A 9,918-nucleotide genomic window follows, 5' to 3' on the forward strand; every position below is an offset into this window, starting at 1 on the left:
CCTGGATAGTGGATGCCCCCTCCTCCCCCCAATATTTAAAATCCACAGTAATCAATGTTCCTAACTGCTTCAACGTACAGCAATTCAATATTCAATCATCTTTACAATCATAAGCCACTCTCCACTCTTCAGTTTGCTTCATCATTTACTATGAACTTACATTTTTGCCCATCTTCATATCCTCAAAGAAAAATGGAAGATCCAGGTTTTGGCAGACCATAGGGACCTCTGCTGACAGTTTCTATACAGACGGTCATCTTTGGATGAATAGAAGTGGTCTTGCATGATACCTGAGCTTCAGTTATTCAAGATTAAGATTTCTGTCTGATAGAGTGAATCTGATGATCCATCATCACTCTGGTGGACAGGCTCCCATCTCCAGGCAGCATGCTAAAGCCTCATCTGAGCTTTTGAGTGACTCCTAAGTATAACAACAAATACAGCACATGTTAGTCTGTGGTACCTACAGACAGAATTCTCTCCATTTTGCCGTTTAAACAGGAGTTAGTTTGTCTCTGGTAAAAAAATTCACGTGTCCCTTTTACTTCACATGTCAGTTAGCACTTTTCCATTAAGGGCTGTGCTACAGAAGAGGACCATGGCTGCAGCATAAGGGGAGCTGCTGGTTAAACAGGGAGGCTCTCGGGAAGCACCCAACCCTGAAGTGCTCTCACAATTTTTCTTCAGAGCAGGCAAATTCCTGAGATGCGTTTTAGTTGGTGTGTGCATTTGTGTACTCCTCTGCACAGATGTAAAATTAAATTAATTTAAAAAAAAAGAAATCACTCCTCTGATGACACAATCCCTTCTGCTATACATGTTTTCAAACACGGTAAATGGTAGACACAAAAATATATTTAGTGAAGTAATTTTTACTCCCTCTTTCCACAGAACACACTTATGCTGCTGGAAAATCACGGCAGAAAAATCTCCAATAACCAGAATTATAACCACCTATAAATTAAAATTTCTATTTCAAAGTTCTTCTGCCTTCTTTTACTATTTATTAATATAGAGCTACCTTGCAAAAAGATTATGCGTAATTATTTGCAAAGAAAACAGCTCACTGTAAATGCTAATGTTAAATGTCTATATTTTTTAAACCTTAGATACACTAACCTTTTAAATTGTTTCAATTATTTCTTCCTCTTGCTGTCATTAATGAAATATTTTATATATATACTTCCTCCCTATTTGTGTAAGAAATTCCAACTAAATATTTTTTGCCATCCATTTCTTTTAGTTCACGCTCCTTTGTTCTTGCATCTCACAAGAGCTCAACTTACCCGGTAGCATTTATCCTGCCTATTCCCTTCAGAATTATCTCCAACCCAATGAGATGACCTCTTAATTTCCTCTCTTCTACAGACCTGCTTTCTCTAACTTTAACAAATAACTAAGGTCTCTCTGCCCTTGTACCATACTAGCATCAGTTTTGAACCTTGTCTGTTTGTACAATAACTTTAAAAAAAAAAACAAACAAACCTAAAACCAGAGACTGGTCTTTTAAGGATTACCATAATACTGTCATCTCTCACCAATATCAGACTACATGAAGCCTCTGTACTTGCATTTCACAGTTTGCCGTGACTCTTTTTGTTGTTCATTCTTTTATTGTTGTTGAAAACTCTTCAGCCTTACTGCTGTCCCTTGGTTTGTGCTGTCTTTGAAAGCATATTTTATACATTCTTTACTTGGTTGTGATCTCACGGTCTTTTCTATTCTCCTAAGTACTGTTCATTGTGTTTTCCCAGATTTTTAAGTCAGCTTCTAAAAATTACCCCTACTTCCATCTAAAAAAGTCATTGTATATCTTTGTATTTTCTCCTTCTGGGGAGGATTTACGTATACCTAGCATTTGGAACTATATGGGATGATGATGAATAAGATACATATTATTTAAGAGTGTATACAACCCAAAATTGCCTGTACAGAAACTCCATGTGTCTAATTTTTCTTACTGTATTTATAATAGAAGAATTTGGGCTAGATTATGTATGGTATTGTTGTGGTTTAACCCCAGCTGGCAACTAAGTACCACACAGCCGCTCGCTCACTCCCCCCGCAGCAGGATGGGGGAGAGAATCGGAAGGGTAAAAGTGAGAAAACTCGTGGGTTGAGATAAGGACAGTTTAATAGGTAAAGCAAAAGCCACACACGCAAGCAAAGCAAAAGGAGGAATTCATTCACTGCTTCCCATCGGCAGGCAGGTGTTCAGCCATCTCCAGGAAAGCAGGGCTCCATCGTGCATAATGGTTACTCGGGAAGACAAAACACCATCACTCTGAACATCCCCCCCTCCTTTTCTTCCCCCAGCTTTATACACTGGGCATGACGTCCTATGGTATGGAATATCCGTTGGGTCAGCTGGGGTCAGCTGTCCCGGCTGTGTCCCCTCCCAACTTCTTGTGCACCCCCAGCCTACTCGCTGGTGGGGTGGGGTGAGAAGCAGAAAAGGCCTTGACTCTGTGTAAGCACCGCCCAGCAGTAACTGAAACATCTCAGTATTATCAGCACTGTTTCCAGCACAAATCCAAAACATAGCCCCATACCAGCTACTGTGAAGAAAATTAACTCTATCCCAGCCAAAACCAGCACAGGTATGAGGAACACAAGCACTAGCAAAGCACTGGGAGACCTTGCTTTGGCAGATTCTTTCTCCTCTTCAACTGCTCTACTTGTTAAATTTACCATTAAATACCCTACTCAAATAGAATGAGGATGTGGCCTCTCATCACTGCTCCTCTGCATCAACCTCAACTTGGTCCCATTTTGGTGCCCTTCTCTCCACAGCAAACTAGAAAAAAGCACATAGTACACAAGGATAATGGAAACTGCTATGTGCAAAACTATTCTCTTGTAACCACAGACTATCCAAAACATCTGTCATGACTTACAATCTGCCAAGAATTAAAAGTCTTTGACTATACTTTAAGTCATCAGGCATTTCCAGCCAGCCACTATTTCCTATGACATGGTCAGCATCTTCATGTCTCCTCCTGAGTGTTTTAACTTCTCACAGAAATCTGGGTTGAGTTTTTTTTGAAGTCCTGGATTTTGTCAGTATTCAGAGTCTATATTAATTCCTTTTTCTGTTTCTGTGTCTCTCATTTGTATTATCCTTATCTTCATTGAGAAAACTCAGTCAAAACATTTAACATCTGAAAAATGTATTTCTCTCAACCAAAGGTAGGTTACCTTTGCAATGTCTCAAACTCTACTGCTTTCTCCAGTGACCTTGTTTCTTTTGTATTCAGAAAATCTCTTATTTATCTTAGCCCTTTGCACAAACTTCTTTTATTTTGTTTCTTTTGCTTACACTCTTCCCTTTGTTCTGTAATCTTTCAATCTTCCCCACCAGCTTTATCTTACAGATGATTGATATATGCATTTCAGCAGTCTCAACTGCTATTTTATTTATCCCAAATAAAGATCCACGCTGCATGGCAGGTATAATTCTCTAGCTACAAAACTTCAGCTTTGAAAATCTCCTATTTTATTTTCCATCCATACCTTTCCATGATCCTTATGCTTTCTAGAGCTTTTCTTTCTTCATGTGCTTTTCGATTTAATTATAAACCTAACTTGGTTATAACACCTCATATCAAGACATTCTCCCATTCTTACATCTCCAGTCATGCTGTATTTATTATGCACACCTATGACAAGGATTGTTCCCTTTTTAGTCCAACCTTTTAAATTGTGTAAAGAAGCAATATTATACTGTTCAGTCTGTGATTTGGGCTACACACCTAGACTGAATTAAAGCTAGATGGAGGGGCAATTCCGGTATGTTGTGTGTTTAAAGGTCTCTGTGTGAAAAAAAAAGAAATCTATAATGTTACCCTCAGGATTTCAGGCAATGATATTCCAAGTCTGAAAGAGAGGGAATAAAGAAACTGAAAAAGGATACACACCACTGACCAATCAGTTGAAAAGTACGGTAAATGGAAAACAGAAACCTCCCTGGATTTGCCTTGTGGGCTGATAGCAGTGGCTTTGTATAAAAAGAGAGCGCACTTATGATCCGCTTTCTACTTGAGACATATAAATTAGTTTTTCTGAAGGCGTAACCCACTGTAACAAATTCTGAGGTGGTGTGGAAAAATCCCACCACTCCTCGAGATGAAGACTAAATGATGCCCTGTCTTCCATGGAGCCCATGTCTCCTTGCTCAGGCAAAGCCTCTCTCTGGGAAACTCAAAAGCTGCTGAAACGCACCAGCCTTTAGTGCAAAACTGGACCACACTGAGGATGACTGCAACCTTTATTAAAGCTCAGGAGACTTTTTGGTTAGGCCTAGCAGCCGACAAGTTACAAAAGGCTCCTGTACTTTGTGCTATTATCTGTGTGAAAGAAACCTGCTTACAGGCTTTGAACGAAGAAGAGGAGCTCCCCTACATCCTAACTCACGGAAGGGAGCCTGGTTTCCAAGCTCCTTCCCGACGCACAGTGCCTCACCACTGGCAGTCAGCTCCACCTCATTTTACTGACACAAAGTCCACCTCATTATTTCTGGACTTTAAACAGGTCTTGAGGACCAAAATTCGTGAAAACTCAGTACGTGAGAGAGAGGGGCTATCTGGGGCAGGATTCCTCAAGTACCTATTACATGGCTGGAAAACTGCAGAAGTCCCAAAAGGATCAAAGTGTGGCACATAGTCTCAGACCATAGCAAAGGACAGAGAGAACCTCTCAGAGGATCAATCGTTTTAGAGCTGGGTGGTGATGCAGGGAGCATTCTCTGACACCTTTTTAAATACATATAACACCATTCATTTCTCCTGTCCTGCTTCTAATTTTCTCTCAGCTCCAGGAGTATTATATAGTGGCACCTCTCCTAACATATGAGGCTTTATAATGATGTTAAATAATTGGTAGCAAAAGAAAAAAGAATGACACATTAGAATGAAAAAAAAAAGTGAAGTCAAGCCTGTCAGTCAGGCCTCCTGTCTCCTTCAAAAACTTCCTTTGGAAACACCGTACAGAACAAGAGAAGCCTGTGCAGGCAACCTAGACCACTCCACACTCAGTAGCAGTGCTCTCCAACCAGACCAACAAGCACATTTAATCTCATCACAACTTCTCTAAAATACTAATCGTGATTATTCTTCAGTAGGATTCCGTGCATAAGATGGATCATAGGAGACTTTGCAAGCTCAGTCCTAAAAGACAGTAAGTGAAATACTCTCCTCTACAACACTTTTCTCAAACAAGTTGAACTCATTTTGCAAACCCACAACTCACCTTTTTAGTATAGGGACACTTCAGGCCATAAAAGTAAAGAGGCAAATATTAAGTGAGGTAACTCAAACATTTACGCAAGCAAAGCCACTCTTATTTTGTCAGAAAACAAATAAAGTTCAGTGTTGGCAGAGTTTTATAAGCATCACACTTCACTTTGTTTTTCCACTTCTTTTTCACGGCCCAAACTTGAAAGGCAAGGTAACCTTGGTGACTGCTGAGGTCGCACACAACTGCTCAGGACTGTCCCACCATTCTCAGGACTTCATTTGGTCAGGACATATAGAGGCTAACTCCTCAGCAGGTACTGGGGGCAACAGGAAGCAACATATTAAAAGTGCATGTTGGGCATGTGATTGGGATAAAGAAAAGACCAAACAGAACCCCAGCCTTTCTTCTTCTTCTTGTAGAACATACACAAATGATACTCTCTGTTTCTTAAATAAGTCCAATATATATAAAAATGTAAAAAAAGAGAGCCTCAAGTAACTTTGTTTATATTACAGGCATTGAAAAGTCCTACCTTGATATCTGAGTCATATCATGTTTTTGCTACTCAGGTCAATTGCTACCAGGTTTCTCAGAAGCTGGAAAGAGACAACGGAAAAATAAATTCTAATGGACTCGATAAACATCTTCCTTTGAAACAATGCAAGAATTGTACAGGGACTATACCAAAACTACTTAATTTTAATGACAGATTTATGTCAGAACAAATCAGGTTTTACTGAAATGCTTAGCTTAGCTATTTTAGCTTGTGACTCTTGCTCATTTTGTGTACAACTTATGTGATATAGCTTGATAGGGAAGACATTGAATGGAGACTAGAAGCAGATAGCTCTATTCCAAAATGAGGCATGTAAAGGTTGTACAAACGTTTGGTGGATAGTGCCCTAATTCATTACAGAACGGGATTCGTATACTTACACAGTGAAAAGCTTGGATTAGGCACACAACATAATTTCCATTATGTTAATGTTGCTTTAAAATATATTGCACGGAGTGCTGCAACAATCAAATTATCAATTATAATGTCTACTCAGAGTAGAAAAGTGTTGCAAACAGAGGGCTGATTACTGCTTCAGTACTTCCAATCTGCATACTCATTGTTTAGTACAGGGAAAACAAATTATCTTGTGTTGGCCCTAGTTCAAATTTAATTAAATGAGTGCAAAGCAATTATAATAAAGTACAATAGTATAGTAATGAAAGGAAAATAACTCATTAACCTATTAATCTTTATTTATGTTCCTCTCAAATAAGTATGTAATTTCTTTATCACCACATCCCATAAGAAATAGCAGGCTCTCACTGTTCATGGCCTGCTTTAGCGGGGCTTATTTTGCTAAAGATCATTGTATGACTTCACTGTTACTATTTATATAGATTTTATTTAATGTGTCTGATTTTTCTCCTCTCCCTTACACAGTATATTTTAAAACCCTTTCCCACATATCTGTGATGTAGATTATAAACCTGTTCTCACCCCCCTTTTCTTTTAACACTTGTCAGTTCTGAAAGGTAAACCTCTCTAGGAGCATTGGTATGCTTCTGTCATTGCGTAAGGGAGGGAGCACTCCCAGAACATCTGCTATAAAAGACGGTCTTACATTAAGGCATAAGATGAAAGCATATTATTTTTAAGAGGACCTGACACAGCTATTGCTTTACAATCTTTATGGGTATAACAACATACCTCATATTTTCAAAGGTGCTTTTTTGGTTCTTCATTCCAAGTTTTATCTAGGTTGCTGGATTGTTTTGTTATTCTGACAAATCTCAAGTCTAAGGAAAAACAATATTTTTAGACGATTAGTCAAATATACTGTGGTGTATTTTAATCGTGTTTGCTGTATGCTAGCTATCATTATTACCTTATCTCTCCAGAACTGGTTTTGTTTTCATTGACATCTTACATTCTAGTGTGTACATTTAATGTCACACACCAGTGCTTAGCTTATTGCAGCCAGTCAGGGTTGACTCTGTCCTTTCACTAAGCTGAGCCACTCACAAAAAAAACCCCAACCAAACAAAAAAAACAAACCACCACCAAAACTAAGCTGTAAGGAAGCAGCAAGATTATGAGCAAAAACACGTTTGAAAAATTTTTACTAAATTGCACTTTCTCTGTTTTAGGCTGAGGAAACTACTAACATCACCATTAAATTTCTTTCTACTAAATAAAATGAAGTAAATGTGGTACTGTACCATAAGCAGTGACCGAATATTATCCTGGAGAGTAGGCAAAATTGGTAACTGCTACATAAACCATAAGAAAATTAAATTAGAAGAACTACAGTTTTAAAATATAGTCCCCACTTCTGCATGCACAAGTGTAATTACTGGCACTTACAGAAGACCAGGGGTACCTGTGTAAAACTTATAATCAACAGAAATATAATTCTGAATATGCGTAAAGGATGAATGAAAGCTCCTTTTGAGAACTGGGAAATAAACGCTTCACAAAAGAGTTTGCAAAGTCAGATGTCCCTAGGCTTTTTCCTTTCCATGCACGGACCCTGTGCAGGCAGGGTCCAATCTTACTGCCTTATAAGATTCGAGCAGCATAGCTTCCAAAAAGTTATTAACAGATTCTCTGAGAGGATTGTAGAGGTGCAAATTTACAGCTCAGATGGCTGAGAAGCATACAAGTTCACCACATCTTTCCTCTTCACACATAGCAAAAAACTTCTGCCTTGTAGAGTATATTTCTGGTTTCACAATCTGCTGCCGAGAACTCTGTTAGCGAGAAATGGAACTCTTTAATCTTAATGACACTTAATGAGTCACTCTATTCTTTGCACATTTTTAACACTCAGTTCTTTATTTCACACTTATTGCTCAATTCTTGCTTTTATATTATGCAGCACTAGTACTGCATTAATACAACTATGCACAGAGCTGTGTATGGCTCTATTGTGTTGTGTGGGACAAATGACATTGTTCGTCGTGACACTGCTGCTGACCTGTCGGAGAGTGATCAAGAAGTGCAAAGCCACCACCAATAGGTGGCACATTCGCATTTTGCAGAGTATAGTGCCATAATTCTCTTTGTTTGTTTGTTTGTGTTTGTTGCCTTTGACAATGCTTCATGTTTTAATTACAGCATTTCAACATGTGAAGTAACTAAATCATTAAAAGAGGAAGAAAGACAAAAAATAAATTTCACTATGTACAATCATCAGAATCTCACATGAATTGTCATCTTTTTCAGTCCAGAGTTAAATACTTGTCATCAAGCTAAATCGATGTTTCTTCTCTGTGTGGAGCAACCACTAGAGGGGAGTTTGACATTCATGTTGCAAGTTCACAACTATATGCTAAACTGCAGGGAAATGCAGAAGATCAGAAATCCACAGTAATTAGAAAAGACCATCATGCCAAACCCACAAATTCTCACCATCTTTCCAGATTACTGAGTGAGATGATTTCTATCTGACTTAATAGAAGTCTGAATTCTGCTGCCAGTTGAGCTGACTTCGTCTGGCTTCCTGATACATAAAATGAAGAAATGAAACTGCAGTGAGCTGAGGAAGAGAATATGAAGCATGCTCAATAATGAAGACAAATATAAAATAGAATTGCCTGAGATGAGACTAGACTTCACAGTCACTGGACTTTGCAAGCCCTAGGACAGTTACACAGGGAAAGACTCTTTTTCTGTCTTTCTCCTGCCTGCAAATCACTGGCTAATATGGTATTCGGTGAAAATATACAACTTGAAAATATACAACAATGTCTGCTGTGTGCACCTAAAATGTATACCTAACTACACTTGATGTTTCCTCCTGTGTGTATCTTGGTTTTATTTAAAGTGAATTCCTACTGTAGTGACAAGGTCAGATTTTCAAAAAGCATCAGTCTCCCTGCGCAATGGGTATAACGCAAATCATTGGTGAAGTTTTCCTGTAATGCAAACAGACACAGTTTCGCTCAAGTCAACTTATACCTGCAAAAGATTTCGCCATATCCGTATAAATCATAAACACACCTGCCAGAACATCAGACATTGCAGAATGCTTGGCTGCGGTGGGAACTAGGACACAACTCCTCAAGTGCCTGGGCACAGGGAGTTACAACCAATGCATGATGACCTCTCCAGTTTTGATCCTTTGTATACCTAACTCTTTAGCCAGAAGGAGTACTTAAAGCGTAATTGATTTATCCTATTACTCATATGCAGTCTCATTATAACACAAGATCTCGTATCACAGTATCATATGTAACCCCTCTAGTAAATAAAAACAACACAGAGTGTGCAACTTTCTTAAAATTGTAGTTTGTATGACTGTGGATGTTTTCAGGTGCAAGCATATATCTGTCACAAGCAGAATATATACGTGTATATATACATACACAGACACATCATTTTTTCATAACTAGGTCTCAGATGTACTTCTGATCTTCAGAATAATAGAAGAGTGCAGATTCAAAATAATAAAATGGATAATATATCTCCTAGAAGAAAGAAGTGAATACACTGCACATTGCTTGTCACAAAGAATGTATTTAATCCATGCTCTTATTTATAGCATCAAAATGTTTTTGACAGTAGTAAGGAGAGTAAAAAGTCAAACATGAGACAAAGACAAGAAGCAAAACTGTACTCAGTTTAACTCAAACAGTATTTAAAGGGACACTGATCATGTAAGAATATATAAAGTATATATTTAA

At 38.4% G+C, this 9,918-nt stretch overlaps 1 long non-coding RNA gene across 1 annotated transcript; it reads right to left on the reverse strand.

The window, feature by feature from the left end:
* Nucleotides 1-357: 357 nt before the first annotated feature.
* Nucleotides 358-8,714, reverse strand: LOC127021218 (uncharacterized). Its single transcript, XR_007767179.1, has 4 exons — nucleotides 8,645-8,714; nucleotides 6,941-7,029; nucleotides 5,768-5,831; nucleotides 358-421 (listed from the first exon to the last, which is right to left on the reverse strand). It is a non-coding gene; the product is annotated as an uncharacterized LOC127021218 (long non-coding RNA).
* Nucleotides 8,715-9,918: the final 1,204 nt, after the last annotated feature.

This window comes from Gymnogyps californianus, chromosome 12 (assembly GCF_018139145.2).
Source record: "Gymnogyps californianus isolate 813 chromosome 12, ASM1813914v2, whole genome shotgun sequence".
NCBI lineage: Eukaryota > Metazoa > Chordata > Aves > Accipitriformes > Cathartidae > Gymnogyps > Gymnogyps californianus.